At 44.4% G+C, this 19,269-nt stretch overlaps 1 pseudogene; it reads left to right on the top strand.

Annotated features, from left to right (window-relative positions):
* Positions 1 to 11,568: 11,568 nt before the first annotated feature.
* LOC138091690 (ribosomal biogenesis factor-like) lies at positions 11,569 to 11,870 on the top strand (annotated as a pseudogene).
* The last annotated feature ends 7,399 nt before the right edge of the window (positions 11,871 to 19,269 follow it).

Below are 19,269 nucleotides of genomic sequence, written 5' to 3'. Positions count from 1 at the left end.
TTCTGGGCACTCCATCCCCTCCCCATCTGCAGCAATTCCACTTTTAAATGTTTTGTACATTGAGGTTCTCTAGAGAATTTCTTTTGAGAGAGGCAGCTGCTACCCTTCAAAAGGACTTAGAAAACCAACGATCCTGATGGATGTGTGGAGACTAGCCAGTTTGTTGCCAGATCACACCATAGCTCTCCCTCTAATTTAGCCACAAGCTGGCTCAGCACGAAGTCCTATCAGACTTCCAACCAAAAACAATGCTGATGTGCAGCTGGAAACGAACATTTTTCATACCAGCAAGGCTGTAACCCTGACTGTGCATCTCAGGATTCTCCAGCGTGAATTGGTCCTCTGGGCCCCTCCCAACCATGCTGCTTCCTCCAGAACACAACCCATGCTGCATCCAGTACTGGCTTGGCCAAGCACATCTCTCCATGGGATGATGAGAGTCTGGGGGACCATGTACCTTTTTCTTTGAACCTGCTCCTTGTGTCATGGCATTCGTACCCACTGCCCACCCAACCATAACAAAGACAGGTCCAGTGTCAAGCAGTACACAGGTTCTCCAAGGAGGTCTAGGTAAAAGCAAGGAGCTGGGCAGTTCCCAGCTGGAGGAGAAAGTCCAGATGCCTCTTTCAGTCCGATCTTGTCTCCAGATTCTTTTCGCTGTAACCTCCCACGCTTCAACACATGATCCACAGTGGGTTTCAACCCTAAACACAGAGCAAATGCTTCCCACTCTGTACTCCCTTCATCGGAGGGTTCTCTTGCTTGGAACGACCTCCCAGACACACCCCCTCCAACTTTTTCCATCTCAAAAGCACAATTTGAAGCCTCCACCTCTTCCTCTGAACACACAGTCCCAAGTGTTACATGTGTCTACAATATCCATTGGCTTCATGATGCTTCTTTATTGTGAATTTAGGATTTCTGTCTTGTTTCCCCGACTTCAAACTCCTTGAGACAGGGGTCATAGGTTATTCCAAAAAGTATATGCCCAGTGCCTAGAAAGGGGCTCAGTAAATATTTGCTTAAGGAAGGAAGGAAGAGAAGGAAAGAAGAAAGGAAAGCAATAAACCTACCATGTTGGTGATTCTCTAGGCACTGCCTTCTGAGGGTTTCTTGTTTCCCCCTTCTTTGTTTAAACTAAGCTTAATAATAATGTTACTGGTAGAACTTTGCAGTCTCTCAGAGATTAAAGGTACCCTGGCTTCTTCTCTCCCTTCCCACTGCTTTTTCAGATTCTACCCAGGTACTATTCAAGACTGAGGGGCAGGGGACAGCGGGAGAGACCTACAGCAGAGACCGAAGGAAGACACATCTGAGTTGGGGCCAGGTGTTCAAGGATTCAGTGGGAGAAATGGGGCCAGCTTCCCTCCTGCAGATGTGTCTGTGGGAGCAGCCAACAATCCGGTGCGCCCAGCAGTGGAGTGGCTGGGTCCTCCCTGAAACTGGCAGCTCACCCCAGGCCCAGGTCTTAGTCACCTCACTCTCACGTGTGGCGTTTCCCGTTCGGCCTTGGGTTCTCCACTCCTGGCCACAGACAGCACAGCCACTCCATCCTGGCCCTTCACCTTGGTGGCTGGGCCTGGCCAAGCAGTGAGCTAGTGCTTCCCCCACTTCTCCTGGCCTCAGCACATGACAGGGAGGGGATTTCCTTTGGGGCCTTAACTGGGAATTATTCTCTTGCCCCATGTCAGCTGGCTGCTGGGGGAGAGTCTTCGGTAGTTTCATTTCCCTCATTTGGAACGTAGTTTTTAAGAACTAAAAATCAAAAACAGAAAGAGGAGAGGCCACCACCCACACTTGTACCACTCAAGCCCTCATGATGCCAGTCCTGGAAGAGGTTAGGGGTCAAAGCAAAGACTGAAGGCAAGTGAGGCTGACTTGGCTGAGGGTCCTTCTGGGCACGTTTTATTGCTATTCTCTAACCTTCTGGGCAAGAGGCTGGGTCTCCAGTCCTGAGGCCAGTTCCTCATGCTTCCTGTTGCCCAGGAAGGTAGGAACTTAATCAGTTCACAGAACTCTCCCAGGATAATGAGCTTATGGCCTCCCCCAGTCACTAATTTCAGTGGCTGGTGTCTGGGGGCACACTGCCTCTTCCTTTTCTGGAAATGCTGACCTTATCAACATATGATGAAGATTTCATATTGTACAAAGACAACAAGATGCTTATAGAAGTATAATGTCAGTGCCAGGGCGGGTCCAGCAGTAAGACACTGAGAGAAATGGGGGAACACACATCTAACTATGGTCCAGTTCAGGGCAGAATGGAGGAGAATCATGGAAAAACAGGAACAAGGTGCTGGGAGAGTCATGGGAGGAAGAGATTTCAAGGAGCGCTTTCTGGAAGAGGGGCCCCTAAATCCCTGAGAGACAGGACGGAGCATGAAGTCACAGAGCGAAGAGATAAGGAAGCCGGTGATTAGATGATGAGACGAGGCCAGGTCAAGGAGAGGCTGTAGGAGTGATGATGATATCTCCTGTGTCCTCACAGGACTTTGCTCATGGTTCTGTCAAGTGCTGTGCAGGGGGCTTCATCATTTACACACCAGTCTGCCCTCGCCCCAGGGCAGTGAGCCCTGGCAGACTGGGACTAGGTTTGTTCACATTTTTACGTTTCCCCAGGAATACCTAGTCTAGCATCTAGTAGGTAGGTGCTCAGTGAAGCTTTCTTGAGTGAATTCAGCTTAGAGCAGTTGGAGAAGTTGAGGACTTGGGAAACATGTTGCTGCTGCTCCTGCTAAGTCACTTCAGTCGTGTCCGACTCTGTGCGACCCCATAGACAGCAGCCCACCAGGCTCCCCCATCCCTGGGATTCTCCAAGCAAGAACACTGGAGTGGGTTGCCATTTCCTTCTCCAATGCGTGAAAGTGAAGTTGCTCAGTTGTGTCCGAGTCTTAGCGACCCCATGGACGGCAGACCAGGCTCCTCCGTCCATGGGATTTTCCAGGCAAGAGTACTGGAGTGGGGTGACATACCTTCTCCAGGGAAACATGTTGCTCACTGAGAAATCATTTTTTCTTAGTTGACAAATCTAAATCCCCGTCCTTACCATGGGCTCTTGGCCCTGCATGATCTGGTCACGTCTCTGCTCCCATGTATTTCATATCACTTTCCTCATCATTTACTCCACTCAAAGCACAAGGTCATCCTTGCAGCCCATTTAAACCAAGCGGGCTTCTGTCTTTGCCATTTTTCTCTTTTCTAGGTCCAGAATGCTCTTCCCCTCCCCTAGATATCCAAATAGTTCACTCCTTAACTTTCTTGTGACCTCTGATCAAATGTCACCTCCCTCAAAGAGGCCTTCCTTGATCACACCATCTAAAATGGTGGACACACCCTCCATCAGTTTCCCCTTACTTAATATTTTTTTCAGAACATTTTTTTATTCATGTCACTCCCTGATATTTTATTATATATTTACTTGCCAGTTATCCGCCTCCCTAACTGGACTGTGTGCTTCTAAGGAAAAGAAACTTGTTTCTTAGCTATTGTATCCCAGTGCCTAGAACAGAGCCTGGTACACTGGGTGCTTACAAATTTATGTTGACTATATGAATGAATGAAAGAACATTCTTAAAAAGAGCAGTTGTGGCAGAGTCATGGGGTCAGAAGCCAGGTTGCCACATGTTGGTTAATTAGTGACAAGGTATGTGAAGTCGCTCAGTAAGTGTCTGACTCTTCGTGACCCCATGGACTACAGCCTACCAAGCTCCTCCGTCCATGGGATTTTTCCAGGCAAGAGTACTGGAGTGGGGCGCCATCGCCTTGTCTGAAAATAAGCCCAGGGAGAGACAAATGTTCTTTCAAGAATTAAAGGTCACACATAGAAAATAAACTTATTGTTACCAAAGGGGAAAGAATGGAGGAGGGATAAATTAGAAGTTTGGAATTAACATATATACACTGCTGCTGCTGCTAAGTCGCTTCAGTCGTGTCCGACTCTGTGCAACCCCATAATGGCAGCCCACCAGGCTCCCCCGTCCCTGGGATTCTCCAGGCAACAACACTGGACTGTATATAAAATAGTTAAACAACAGGGACATACTCATTCAGGGAACTACATTCAATATGTTGTAATAATCTATGGTGGAAAAGAATCTGAAAAAGAATATATATCAGTTCAGTTCAGTTCAGTCGCTCAGTCGTGTCCAACTCTTTGCAACCCCATGAATCGCAGCACGCCAGGCCTCCCTGTCCATCACCAACTCCCGGAGTTCATTTAGATTCACGTCCATTGAGTCAGTGTTACCATCCAGCCATCTCATCCTCTGTCGTCCCCTTCTCCTCCTGCCCCCAATCCCTCCCAACATCAAAGTCTTTCCCAATGAGTCAACTCTTCGCATGAGGTGGCCAAAGTACTGGAGTTTCAGCTTTAGCATCATTCCTTCCAAAGAAATCCCAGGGCTGACCTCCTTCAGAATGGATTGGTTGGATCTCCTTGCAGTCCAAGGGACTCTCAAGAGTCTTCTCCAACACCACAGTTCAAAAGCATCAATTCTTCAGCGCTCAGCCTTCTTCACAGTCCTACTCTCACATCCATACATGACTACTGGAAAAACCATGGCCTTGACTAGATGGACCTTAGTTGGCAAAGTAATGTCTCTGCTTTTGAATATTCTATCTAGGTTGGTCATAACTTTTCTTCCAAGGGGTAAGCGTCTTTTAATTTCATGGCTGCAGTCACCATCCGCAGTGATTTTGGAGGCCAGGAAAATAAATTCTGACACTGTTTCCACTGTTTCCCCATCTATTTCCCATGAAGGGATGGGACCAGATGCCATGATCTTCGTTTTCTGAATGTTGAGCTTTAAGCCAACTTTTTCACTCTCCTCTTTCATTTTCACCAAGAAGCTTTTTAGTTCCTCTTCACTTTCTGCCATAAGGGTGGTGTCATCTGCATATCTGAGGTTACTGATATTTCTCCCGGCAATCTTGATTCCAGCTTGTGTTTCTTCCAGCCCAGTGTTTCTCATGATGTACTCTGCATATAAGTTAAATAAGCAGGGTGACAATATACAGCCTTGACATACTCCTCTTCCTATTTGAAACCAGTCTGTTGTTTCATGTCCAGTTCTAACTGTTGCTTCCTGACCTGCATACAGATTTCTCAAGAGGCAGGTCAGGTGGTCTGGTATTCCCATCTCTTTCAGAATTTTCCACAGTTTATTGTGATCCACAAGTCAAAGGCTTTGGCATAGTCAGTAAATAGGGAGAGATGAGTGGAGATGGGATCAAGTCTCTAAGAGGGGGTTAACCTTGGTAAAGTGGTGAACCCTCTGCATGTGGCAGATATTAAGGCAATGTGACAAGGAGAGGGAGAGGCAGACCCAAAAGGACTGTTGACCATCCTTGTTTGTAAGAACCCACTTGTGAAACAGTGGGCAACGTGTGGGGAACTCAGTCTGCACTACTGCACAATGGCAGTGGGCAACCCTACCCAGGTGGAGGAGAGGCACCTTGACACAAAGCCCACAGTCATAGCTACCTTCCACCCAGGTACCTACGCTGTCCCTCAGCGACTCCATTAAGTAGGTACTAATGGTCTCAATTTACCAAAAAGAAAATTGAGCTCAGATTGATCGCACAGTAGAAAATGTCAGTACCAACTTGTTTTTAGTAACAGCTACGGTTTTGGTTTGTTTTAAATTTCTGATTATAAAAGTATTACATAGATGCTGAAAAGGCTAAAAAGAAAATCAACCACAGAGACAGCTCACTGTTAACATGATGTATTGCAGGTCAAGCATTTTTTCATGAATGTGCTATATGCTTTTAAAAAAAACAATGTTGAGGGCTTCCCTGGTGCCTCAGTGGTAAAGAATCCTCCTGCCAAGGCAGGAGACACGAGTTGGATCCCTAATCCAGGAAGATCCCACATGCCATGGAGCAACATAAGCATCTTGGCCACAACTATTGATCCTGTGCTCTAGAGCCCAGGAATCACAACTACTGAAACCTGTGTGCCTAGAGGCTGTGCTCTGCAACAAGAGAAGCCACCACAATGAGAAGCTCTCATTTGCTGCAACTAGACAAAAGCCTGAGCAGCAGCAAAAATCCAGCACAGCCAAAAATAAATAAATATTTTTTTTTAAGTGGAAATCACATTCCACATGCTCTTTTGTAAGTTTACATACATAATCTATAACAATACATTGGAATTGCTTTCCTGTGTCCCTAAATTTTCATGGACATGATTTTGATTGGCTGTATATTATTGTCACTTGGATTATTCAATTCTATTCAGTTAATTATCCAGTTCTGTTTTGTATGGCATTACAGTACATAAAATTTGGGGACCAAAGGTGTTTTAAAAATCCCAGTTTTTCATGGTTACATGGTATATATACCATATATTGCATAATTCCACCAATGGGATCTAGAACTACATCCTCAAATCAACACTAACATTTTGGCCACAAACCTAAGTAAGTATTCACAGTTCAGTTCAGTTCAGTCACTCAGTCGTGTCCAACTCTTTGCAACCCCATGAATCGCAGCACGCCAGGCCTCCCTGTCCATCACCAACACCCGGAGTTCACTCAAACTCATGTCCATCGAGTCAGTGATGCCATCTAGCCATCTCATCCTCTGTCGTCCCCTTCTCCTCCTGCCCCCAATCCATCCCAGCATCAGAGTCTTTTCCAATGAGTCAACTCTTCGCATGAGGTGTCCAAAGTACTGGAGTTTCAGCTTTAGCATCATTCCTTCCAAAGAACACCCAGGACTGATCTCCTTTATAATGGACTGGTTGGATCTCCTTGCAGTCTAAGGGACTCTCAAGAGTTTTATCAAACACCACAGTTCAGAAGCATCAATTCTTCAGCGCTCAGCTTTCCTCACAGTACAACTCTCATATCCATACATGACCATTGGAAAAACCATAGCCTTGGCTAGACCGACCTTTGTAGGCAAAGTAATGTCTCTGCTTTTGAATATGCTATCTAGTTTGGTCATAACTTTCCTTCCAAGGAGCAAGCGTCTTTTAATTTCATGGCTGCAGTCACCATCTGCAGTGATTTTGGAGCCCAGGAAAATAAAGTCTGACACTGTTTCCACTGTTTCCCCATCTATTTCCCATGAAGTGATGGGACCGGATGCCATGATCTTAGTTTTCTGAATGTTGAGCTTTAAGCCAACTTTTTCACTCTCCTCTTTCACTTTCATCAAGAGGCTTTTGAGTTCCTCTTCACTTTCTGCCATAAGGGTGGTGTCATCTGCATATCTGAGGTTATTGACGTTTCTCTCAGCAATCTTGATTCCAGCTTGTGTTTCTTCCAGCCCAGTGTTTCTCATGATGTACTCTGCATTAAGTGGACAAAAGATAAAGTGAACAAAATAAGCTTTTTTCGGTTCAGGCCAGGTTTTGCAACCAAATGAGTTTGTCTTAAATTCACCTAAAAGCCTCTAATTTTCAGAGCTTTTTGGATTTCAGAATTGTGCACCTGTATCAGAATTGAAGCTGGCTGGTCCCACAGCATGGCCATGTTTTCCAACAGCTGTGACATTCTAGAATGGCAGCAGGATGAAAGTCATAGCCATAAGGCGAGGTTCTGGAGGCAAAAGAAGCAAAAAGGTGGTGGTAGGTTTCCTGGATCAGGGAGGGCTGCAGGCCTGGAGGTAGAAGGAGGGTCCTGAGGATCCTGTAGAGGAGTGCCTGGGGGAAAAGGAGGCCTGGGTGACTGACATCAGAGAGGCCTTGGCACTGAGGCAAGGTGCAAGCTGTCACAGAGTGCAGGTCCCCTCAATACATTTCTCATCCACCTACCCCGAAAGCTCTACATGTCAGCGATAAAGACCACAAAGGAGCCCCCTGGGTCTCCTGAGACTCTGGGAGGGAGGGAAGAAGGGTGGAGGGCTCAGAAGCAGCGGCTGTGGGAGAAGCAGAACTAGCTTGTTGATTTGATAGAGACCGAGGGCAGCGGGCCCCGTTCTCCTTCCTGTGCTGGTGTCAAGTGTGGTTTGCTGTCAAGTGGTAGCAGATTTAGCCACAGTCAAGGCAGGCAGTGGGGCGAGGCCCTCCGAGAGTGAGAGCAAGAGGCCCCAAATCTGACAGGTTATTTGCTAGAGCTGCTTTCAGCAGGGGAGCAGAATGAATGGTGGGGACTGGGGTTCTGGGTGGTGCAAGGCATGCTGGGAAATGTGGGTTTTAATTGGCAGTTGGGCAGTTTAGCCACAAGCAGGGGGCAGGGCAGGGTCGACAGAGTTGGGTGGGGGAGCGCAGGGAGGCTGGTAAGATGGAAACAGGGTGGAGTGATCTTTTTTTTTTTTTTCCTCAACCCATCAAACCAGAGGAAGCCTGACCTATCTGATCAACTGTTATCAGACTGGCAGTGAGTTCTGGAGTTGGGTATAGAGCCTTCACCACTCTGAAGGAGTCTCTTCCTCTCCATTGTTTCTTGCCATAGTTACCAATGTCAGTCGCACCAGTGAGGCAATTTCCACACAAATCTTGCAAATTCCCTCCTACAGGACTCTTCTCTCCTCTGCCAGGTTATCATCACTACCTTATTGGGGAGCAAGAATGCTGGAGTGGGTTGCCATTTCCTTCTCCATTTCACTAACGATCACCTCCTCAAAACCTGTCCCAGTTAATCCTCCCCTATCCAGTGTACTATCTCTACTTATGTAAAATGCCTCTGATTCCTCTGGAAGTCAGATTCCCAGGTAACAGAATTACCCAAACAGCAGAAAGCTGTCTCCCACCTCATTCATGGGAGAAGCTGAGTACTCTGGGCCTCTGCCTAGAGTAGTCAATCATAAAAATTTACAGCTCTGCGAACAGAGGTGATAGCAAACAGAGTAAGAAAAAAAGATATACATGAATATATAAGGACATGCTCTTCTAAGTGCCTATTAGTTCTCTCTGATAGCAGCACCCTGCCTTTTCAAAAATATTTATTTATTTATTTTTGCCTGTGCTGGGTCTTCATTGCTTCATTTCTCTAGTTGCAGTGAATGGGGGCTACCCTCTAGTTGTGGGGTGAGGGCTTCTCTTGTGGATCACGGGCTCTAGGGCCTGTAGGCTTCAGTGGTTGCAGTGAGTGCACTCGGTAGTCATGGCTCTCAGGCTCTAGATCACAGGATCAATACAACAGGCTTAGCTGCCCCATGGCATGTGGGATATTCCAAGACCAGGAATTGAACTTGTGTCTCCTGCATTGGCAGGCGGATTCTTTACCACTGAGCCACTAGGGAAGCCCTCGCCTTGCCTTTTAATATAGATCAAACAACTCGCGCGGGTCTATAAACCCGTGAAAGCTCCTCTGTAACACAGTGAACCTCAGTTGTTGATGCCCATAAGAAGGCTCTAAGTTATCAAGAACAGAGTAACATATAAAGAATTCTTGAAGTGAAGCGAAGTCGTTCATTCATGTCTGACTCTTTGCAACCCCATGGACTATAGCCTACGAGGCTCCTCTGTCCATGGAATTTTCCAGGCAAGAGTACTGGAGTGGGTTGCCATTTCCTTCTCCAGGGGATCTTCCAGCTCAGTAATTGAAAGACAAAAATCCAATTATAAAATGGGCAAAGGATATGAACATACGTTTCTCCAGAAGATAAAGAAATGTGTGATAAGCACGAGAAGACACTCAACATCATTTGTCATCAGGGAAATGTAACTCATAACCACAATCAGATACCACTTCACACCCACAAAGATGTATAAAATGAAAAAAGACAAATAACAAGAACTGGCAAAGATGGAGAGAAATCAGGGCCCTTACACACCACTGATGGGAATGCAAACTGATGCAGAAACTTTGGAAAACAGTTTGACAGCTCCTTATGGAGTTAGCATAAGTAAGTAAGTAAAAGTTGCTCAGTCGTGTCCAACTCTTTGCAACCCCATGGGCTATACAGTCAATGGAATTCTCTAGGCCAGAATGCTGGAGTAGGTAGCCTTTCCCTTCTCCAGGGGATCTTCCCAACCCAGGGATCGAACCCAGGTCTCCCACATTGCAGGCAGATTCTTTACCAACTGAGCTATCAGGGAAATCAGCTATTTCATGCCTAGGGACTCCCCCAGAATGCAAACATATGTCCACAATAAAACCTTCATACAAATATTCATCACAGCATTGTTCATGATAGCCAATAAGTGGGAACGACCCAAATATCCACTGAGGGATAAACAAATAAACAAAATACAATATATCCACACAATGAAATGCTTTGTTCTGTGTTCACTCAGTCACATCTGATTCTTTGTGATTCCATGGACTCTAGCCGGTCAGACTCCTCTGCCCATGGAAATGCCAAGCAAGAATACTGGAGTGGGGTGCCATTTCCTGCTCCACAGGACTTTCCCAACCCAGGAATCAAACACAAGTCTCTTGTGTCACCTGCACTGGAGTTATGCTAACTCCATTAGCAGGCAGATTCTTTACCACTAGAGCCACCTGGGAAGGCCCCAATGCAATGCTGCTGCTGCTGCTGCTGCTCCTGCTAAGTTGCTTCAGTCGTGTCTGACTCTGTGCGACCCCAGAGACGGCAGCCCACCAGGCTCCCCCGTCCCTGGGATTCTCCAGGCAAGAACACTGGAGTGGGTTGCCATTTCCTTCTCCAGTGCATGAAAGTGAAAAGTGAAAGTAAAGTCGCTTAGTCGTGTCTGACTCTTCACGACCCCAAGGACTGCAGCCCACCAGGCTCCTCCGTCCATGGGATTTTCCAGGCAAGAGTACTGGAGTGGGGTGCCATTGCCTTCTCCAATGCAATACTACTCAGCCATAAAAAAGAGTGAAGTACTAATTCATGCTACAACATGAATGAACCTTGAAAACTTTATACAAAGTGAAAGAAGTCACTCGTGAAAGACCACATATTATGATTCTTTTTATGTGAAATGACCAGAATCTATAGAAACAGAAAGATTACCTAAGTCTGGGGATTTGGGGAAAGTTGAGGAGAGACTGCTAATGGGTATGGAGTTTCCTTTTGAAATGATGACAGTGTCCTGAAATGGTTTGTGGTAATGGTTGCACAACTCTGTTAATATGCTTTTAAAAAGACATTGAATCATATATTTAATATGTGTTTAGTATATGAGTGATGCTGGGCATCCCCAGTGGCTCATTGGTAAAGAGTCTGCTTGCCAATGCAGCAGACACAGGTTCGATCCCTGGGTCAGAAAGATCCCCTGGAGAAGGAAATGGCAACCCAATCCAGTATTCTTGAGTGGGAAACCCCATGGAGAGAAGAGGCTGGCAGGCTACAGTCAATGGGGTCACAAAAGAGTCAGACATGACGTAGTGACTAAGCAACAAAAATATGAGTCATAGCTCAACCGATCTTTTATATAAAATAAATAAAACTAGAAAAAAACAGAATCTATAGTCTCCATTTCTTGTATAAGAATCTCATATGACTTAAGAATTTTTTAGGAAATTCCCTGGTAGTCCCATAGTCAGGATTCAGTGTTTTCACTGCCATGGCCCAGGTTTAGTCTCTGGTTAGGGAACTAAGATCCTGCAAGCTGCACAGTGGGGAAAAAAAAACTAGCCTGGATCTTGTGTGTACAGATGGCATCACCTGGAACTTGAGAAGCTACAGGAGGGTATCGGAGGCCTGACAATGGCCAAGAAAAAACTAGGAGGGCAGAAGTCCAGGAATGTATTCCATATAGCCAGCCAGAAACCTTAAAGGTTAAAAATAAAGCAAAACCAGTTACCACTAACTTTAAGAAGATAAACATTGTAAATGATGAAAAAGTTAACAGAGTGAATATATCTTTTGTAAACATACAAAAGGAACTTGCAAACTTCTCAGAAGGCCTTTCCCTTGAACCTCTGCAGAAACAGCTGATTTCTCAACAGTGTCATGAAAACATACTAGTTAATGTTGATGAAGCCACAAGATTAATGCCTCAGTTGTAATACACTGGTAATGCATCAAAAAGATGAATAAATTAAATGTTTTATACAAAAAATCAGAATTTTAAAAATTAATGCTTAAATCGATACTTTCCAGTTATCTGGAAAATACATTTATGTAAAACACCATGTTTCTTGACTACTGCACTCTAAAGCAGATGGGATATAAGAGCAAATATCAACATCTTATGTCTTGAAAAGATTATACTAAGTGAGAGAGTGACATAAACTTTTAACCATACTCTCTTGAATTTGAGCAGAGCTTCCCTTTGTAGCTTTTGAGTGTTTCATATTTATATAAATATGATCCATATTTAGCTTTTCGAAGTAAAAAGATTACAATATTATTGAACTCTCCCTTTCAGTTCAGTTCAGTTCATTCGCTCAGTCGTGTCTGACTCTTTGCGACCCCATGCATCACAGCACGCCAGGTCTCCCTGAGGCCATCACCATCTCCTGGAGTTCACTCAGACTCACGTCCATCGAGTCCGTGATGCCATCCAGCCATCTTATCCTCTGTCGTCCCCTTCTCCTCCTGCCCCCAATCCCTCCCAGCATCAGGGTCTTTTCCAATGAGTTAACTCTTCACATGAGGTGGCCAAAGTACTGGAGTTTCAGCTTTAGCATCATTCCTTCCAAAGAAATCCCAGGGCTGATCTCCTTCTGAATGGACTGGTTGGATCTCCTTGCAGTCCAAGGGACTCTCAAGAGTCTTCTCCAACACCACAGTTCAAAAGCATCAATTCTTCGGCACTCAGGTTTCCTCACAGTCCAACTCTCACATCCATACATGACCACTGGAAAAACCATAGCCTTACCACCTGTTTATTTTATTTATTTTATAAATTTTATTTATCTTTGTCTGTAATGGGTCTTCGATGCTGCATGGGCTTTTTCTAGTTGTGACAAGCAGGAGCTACTCTTCTGGCTGCTTGTTGCAGTGGCCTCTCTTGTTGCAGTCACAGGCTCTAAGATTCTCAGGCTGAGTAGTTATGGTTCCCAGGCTCTAGAGCACAGGCTGAGTGGTTGTGGTGCATGGACTTATTGCTTCACAACATATGGGGTCTTCCTGACCAGGGATCAAACCTACACTGGAAGGCTGATTCTTTACCACTGAGTCACCAAGGAAGCCCTGCTGCTGCTGCTGCTGAGTTGCTTCAGTCGCGCCCGACTCCGTGCGACCCCGTAGACGGCAGCCCACCAGGCTCCCTGACCCTGGGATTCTCCAGGCAAGAACACTGGAGTGGGTTGCCATTTCCTTCTCCAATGCATGAAAGTGAAAACTGAAAGTGAAGTCACTGAATCGTGTCCAACTCCCAGCGAAGCCATGGACTGCAGCCCACCGGGCTCCTCCGTCCATGGGATTTTCCAGGCAAGAGTACTGGAGTGGGGTGCCATTGCCTTCTCTGAAGGAAGCCCTAACACCTGTTTAAATGTTTTAAAGATCTTGAAGTTATAGATTTCTGACTTAAAATACAATTATTTGGGAATTCCCTGGAGGCCCAGTGATCAGGACTCTGTGCTTCTAATGCTGAGGCACAGGTTTAATTCCTGGTCAGGGGACTAGGATCCCACAAGAAGATCATGAATATATATTAATGATATTATTATTGTGTGTTAATTATTACACTGTAAGTATAATGTAAAGACAAATATAAGTATGCAAATACATATATGTTTATATAACTTAAATATGTAAATTAAATTAATTGTATATTTCAGAACACTTTGGCCAGCTGGTATTCTTTGTGAAAGAGAAAGGGGCCCTCATCCTTTTGAGAGCAGAAATAATTCCCTGCTTCTATTTGGGAAAAAGAAGATTCTACACCTAGAACTTGGTTCTGTAATAGTCAATATTTGCTGGGCTATTTTTGAGGAGTGTTTAGTATCCAAACTCCTTTCTATTTAGGGGAACCTTTTCTTGCACAGTCTTGGTAGGAAACAGACCCATATCCCTTGGAAATTAGAACACAACTGCACAGTCCAGCCTCAACCATCTGAATCTGCCCCAAGAACCATGGGTCTGGAGCAAGTGATGTAAAGAAGCTGACTCTTCCAGGGTGGCAGCTGCAGCTCATGGTATCTGGAGCAGTTAGTGGCCACAGCGCCAGGGACAGGGTTCTGCAGCTGCAGTGATGCAGCCTTCCAACCAGGTTGTCCCCGTGGCATGACCGTGGCTGTGGTTACAGCTGTCCACCTCTCTCTGGTGCTGACCATTTGCTCTTCTGGATGGCCAGCCTTCACATTCGCATCCACTTCAGTCATTCCAAGAACTTCGTTCCTCCTCCAGAATCAGTTTTTATTGTCTGCAGTCAGGAACTCTAACTCATTTTCCAAATGGGAAAAGAAAATACAGAAAAACTCTTAGAGTTGAAAAAGGTGATGGGCATAAAGGAGACATTGGGGCTTCAGTGATAGCTCAGTTAGTAACAAATATGCCTGCAATGCAGGAGACCCCGGTTTGATTCCTGGATCAAGAAGATCCACTGGAGAAGGGATAGGCTACCCACTCCAGTTTCTTGGGCTTCCCTTGTGGCTCAGCTGGTAAAGAATCCACCTGCAATGTGGGACACCTGGGTTCGATCACTGAGTTGGGAAGATACCCTGGAGAAGGGAATGGCAATCCACTACAGTATTCTTTCCTGGAAAATTCCATGAACAGAGGAGCCTGGTGGCTATAGTTCATGGGTTTGCAAAGAGCCAGACACAACTGAGTGACTAACAACCAACAAGGAGATATTGGGATTTGGAAAAGTAAAATAGGCTTTTTTCTGGAATTAGCATAAAGCAGTGACAGCAACAAGTCTTGTTAGAGTAAGACATTACCTGTAGCTGTGAGCAAAGCTGCTGAATTCCCAGGGAAACCAGGACTGCAATTCAGTTGGCACAAGTAAAAAATTACAACCCAGCATCCTAGAAGGATGTCACTCAAGTGCTGTGCTGAGTTGCTCAGTCATGTCTAATTCTTTGCGACCCCATGGACTGTAGTCTGCTAGTCTCCTCTGTCCATGGGAATGCTCTAGGCAAGAATACTGGAGTGGGTAGCCATGCCCTCTTCCAGGGGATCTTCCCAACCCAGGAATTTAACCACGGTCTCCTGCATTGCAGATGGATTCTTTACCAGCTGAGCTACCCAGGAAGCCCCGCTCAAGGAACAGAGGGATAGAATTATTTTCAGAGACAGTAGTGTCTTTTATTCTGAGATCATGTTTTTTGGTGGGTATACTTTAGGATAAGTTAGACCTGGAAACACATAAGAGAATAGGAGTAAAATGTAGGCCCCAAACTTGATAATAATACAGGAAAAACTGAAATATTTGAAACATGCAAAAAATATTAGTGAAGAAATTAATAACCAATACATTTTTGTAGGTGAAATAATGTGAAACCAAATTTTAACAATAAGAATTGAGGGAGGTAGTTTATGATTATGTGATAGAAATGTTTATAGTTTGGATTATAACTACTACTTAAGCTATCCTGAAACTACAATTCTATATAAGTTTAATAACAAATATTATAACTGGAATTGTTAACAGAAAAATAATACTCTCTAACACACTCTCTATAGTGGTTTATAGGTTAAATTTGGTAACACTGAATTTAAGGCCATTTCAATGAAATGATACTTTTTTCATCTTAGGATCCCTTCAATCATACAGATTGGCTGAACATAATTAACAGAAGTTTGTGAAAGAAACAGATCCATATAGGCTTTGTTCCATGTTAGGTTTCAGTAGAAATGAGCCACACTGTAGTTGCATGGCTTCTTTGCGCCTCTGTTTCCTCATTTGTTGATTATAATGGTAGCTACTTAATAGAACTGTTCTGAGAAAGCTAAATAAGTTAATACTGTAAGCCCTCAGAACAAAGCCTGATGTATTTTAAGGACTGAATAAGTGTTAGTTGTTTTTATTATGATTATTAGGTTTTTACTTGAGGTTAAAGTCAGATATACTTTCAATGGCTATGGAAAGGAAAGCAGGCTTGGGCAGCAGTTTAACTGGAACAAGATGACTTTAAAAACCCCAAAGGTGAGGCATTCTCAAAGGTGACCTAAATTTAGAAAAAATAAAAAGAGCAGAAATGTTTAAAGAAGCATGTGCGTGTATGTGCTCAGTTTCGTCTGACTCTGCGACCTCATGGACCACCAGGCTCCTCTGTCCAGGGACTTTTCCAGGCAAGAGTACTGGAATAGGTGGCCATTTCTCTGTCCAGGGGTTAAAAGGAGGATCCACAGGAGATAACCTTTCCTCTTAGAAACCCATCACCAACTGCAGATGGCCCCCAGGGACATGCCACCATTATCCTTCTGGCAGCAAAGTCTGTAATGAGTGCAAAATGGTCCACAGGCAGAGGGAAAAAAGGAGAAAAGCCTCTCTGAGTGACTTGTGAGTGGAGAGGATGAGGACATCCTGGGAGGAAACCAAGGAACCCTGTTCGGTAACCCTGGTAAGGGCTTTACTAAGGAAAACTCAACAACCAAGAGGGTATTGGGTTGTAGGTCACAAGGAGCGAAAGCTGAGGGTGGAAGGAGGGGAGAGATCCAGAAAGGATGTTGCGGTGGGAATTACCACAGCTCCCACAACAGATGCAGGAAATGGAGCAAAGCCTCTCCACGTCACAAAAGCGGCGTGGAGGCGGGGAGATGCTGACAGGAGCTCTTGCTTGGGCTGGCTGGAAGTCCACACAGCTCAAACCAGACCAGGGCAATATGCACTTTTAACCTGGGACAGAACGTGGGCTCTGGAGTCAGACTCTGGCACCTGTCAGGTGGATGAACCTGAGCAAGGTATTTAGTTTCTCTGGGCCTCAGTTTCCTCCTAGGAAAGGTGTCTTGCACACATCAAGAGCTCAGTAGACCTTAGCTGATATTATTGCTTGCTGACAATTTCATCTTCCAAAGAGCAGAGGAAGTAATAAGGGGAACTGCCACTCTGAACCTAAATTTGGCCAAAAGGAGGAATTGGTTGGCAGAGTGGAAGTGACAGGAACCTTGGGAAAGAGCAACTGTGTCTTCTTAAAGTTTGTGATAGAGAAATGCTAGGACACTGTTAAATGTGTTCCCCAGATTTTAACAATTAAAAGAATTGTTTTTCCATTTCCATGGCTTGAAACTTGAGAAAGATGCTCAAGAATTTGGTATCTTCTTAAGAACATCTCCTTTTACCTGTGAAATCTCAAATCAGTGAAAAAGGAGAAGGGACTTAGAGATCACACAGTTATATATATCTTTGGTTATTTGATTGTGAGAGAAAGTAAGCCTAAGATGGACAGAGCAGAGCAGGAACAATGATGAGCACAAGAAGGTGGAACAACTGCCTAACGTGCTTTTGAGAAAGTGAAAGCCTCTCGTGAATTGAGGCCTGTAAAGTGCTTCATAAAGTCATATTCGAAGCAAAAAAGGGATACGATATTTGTGGTCAATGTTGTCATGTTGGTGGGTGACAGAGAGAAAGAGGAACTTAATTTGTATTTTGCTTCTGTTTTCTGTGTCACAGGGAATGTTCTTAGAACAGAAAGGCCCAGAGGAGAAGTTTATCTGAGGTGAAAGGGAAAATTGTAAAGACACTCCCAGTGTTTCTCTATGAATTCCAAGAATCTAACCAGACAAATTACTTTCCAGAGTATCAGGAGACTTCCAGTTGAATTATCCTTGAGGCATTGTCTAAATGACAAACCTCTGGAGACAGACACTTATTACAATTTTCAAAAGAGTGAGCAAATTCACTTCCACACATCACAGCCATTGAATTTATTGCCAGTCCCAGAACTAAAATGGAATATTGATGAGATGGCTCATGAGCACCTCAAAAAGGCAGTCGTCACTAGGAGGCTAAAGAATATTTCTGTCCCTGCCATTTTGTCCCCAAGGAGGTTTTTCATACTAGCAATTCAAATAAATAATACCAACATTGGTTAATTTTCATCAGGAATGTGTTTTCTGGAACAAACACCACCAAATCAATTCAATTTCTTGATCAAGATGATCAAGTGTCAAGTGATAATGAGTGTCTTTCTATGACACTCATTTGCAACATCTCCATTTTTATCCATTTTTATTTTATTTTAAAATAAAATGTGCTTTATTCAACTGAAATATTTTTCACTAGAGTCAATTCTTTTATCTGACTGCCAGTGCAGGGGACACGGGTTCCGTCCCTGGTCTGGGAGGCTCCCACGTGCGGTGGAGCAGCTAAGCTCATGCGCCACAGCTCCTGAAGTCCGCACGCCAAGAGCCTGTACTCTGCTGCCAGAGAAGCTACCGCAGTGAGAAGCCTGGAGACAGCAATGACGAGTAGCCCCCACTCACCGCGACTGGAGTGAAGCCTGCGCAGCAACAGAGACCCAGTGCAGCCAAATAAGCAAATAAATACTTTTTAAAGGCTCAATTATCTTTCATTTATATTTTAAAATTTAGTTTTGTCTCATTTCTTGGTTTATTTATCTGTATCAGATCTATATCAAATTTTAATAAAATATCTGCCACGTTCAGTGACATTGTGATTGTCCCCCTACCCCCGTCCATTTCCTAATTCCTGGTGAGTACCCCAACTTTTGTCTGGGAACCATATATCCACCAGCCAGTGCAGGAGATGTGAGGAAAACTAACCCCATCCATCCCCGGCTTAAGAAAGGACCATGGCTCAAGTCAGGGGTCATCAGCAAAACCTCAACTCTAGTGAACAGTTATTGCAGGGGTTAGGATGTGACTTAATTCAGGTCAGTTGGAAAAAGACTTTTGGTGGGGTGTTTGGGGAAAGCAGTTCTCTTCTCTTCCATTGACTGGTATGATATGAAGATGTGAAGCTGGGAAGCACTGCAGCCATTTTGTTGCCATGAGGTAGAATCCTGGCAGAAGGCTAAGCCACCACATACAGGAGGACAGGACCTATAGGCCTCCATGGAAACTGAATGCAAGCCCTGATTAAATTACATCTGAATGAACTAGGTATGGATTTTACTATTATACAAGCCATTAAATCCCCTTCCACTGCCCCATTTTAGCCAGTTCAGTTGAACTTTCTGTTCCTTGCTACTGAAAATGCTTTAACTGATACACCCACTGTGGATTTTCCTTTACGGCCATTGTTTCGATCAACTCCAGATTTTCTTACTCAAATTTGACAGGCCTTAATTTCATCTAGAAGATTTTTATTTTTTAATTTTTAGGTAAAAATAAAATTTTAAATGTTTCAGTATAAGCAGTTGTGTGTTTCGTTTTCTGTTGATTGTGTCTGAGATATTCATAATAGATTAGATAAAAAGTTAAAGATAATTTATATGTTCAGTTCAGTTCAGTCACTTAGTCATATCCGACTCTTTGAGACCCCATGAACCAGCACACCAGGCCTCCCTGTACATCACCAACCCCCGGAATCCACCCAAACCCATGTCCATT

Source organism: Capricornis sumatraensis, chromosome 1 (genome assembly GCF_032405125.1).
Source record: "Capricornis sumatraensis isolate serow.1 chromosome 1, serow.2, whole genome shotgun sequence".
Classification (NCBI taxonomy): Eukaryota; Metazoa; Chordata; class Mammalia; order Artiodactyla; family Bovidae; genus Capricornis; species Capricornis sumatraensis.
This window is presented reverse-complemented; position numbering and strand designations above follow the sequence as displayed.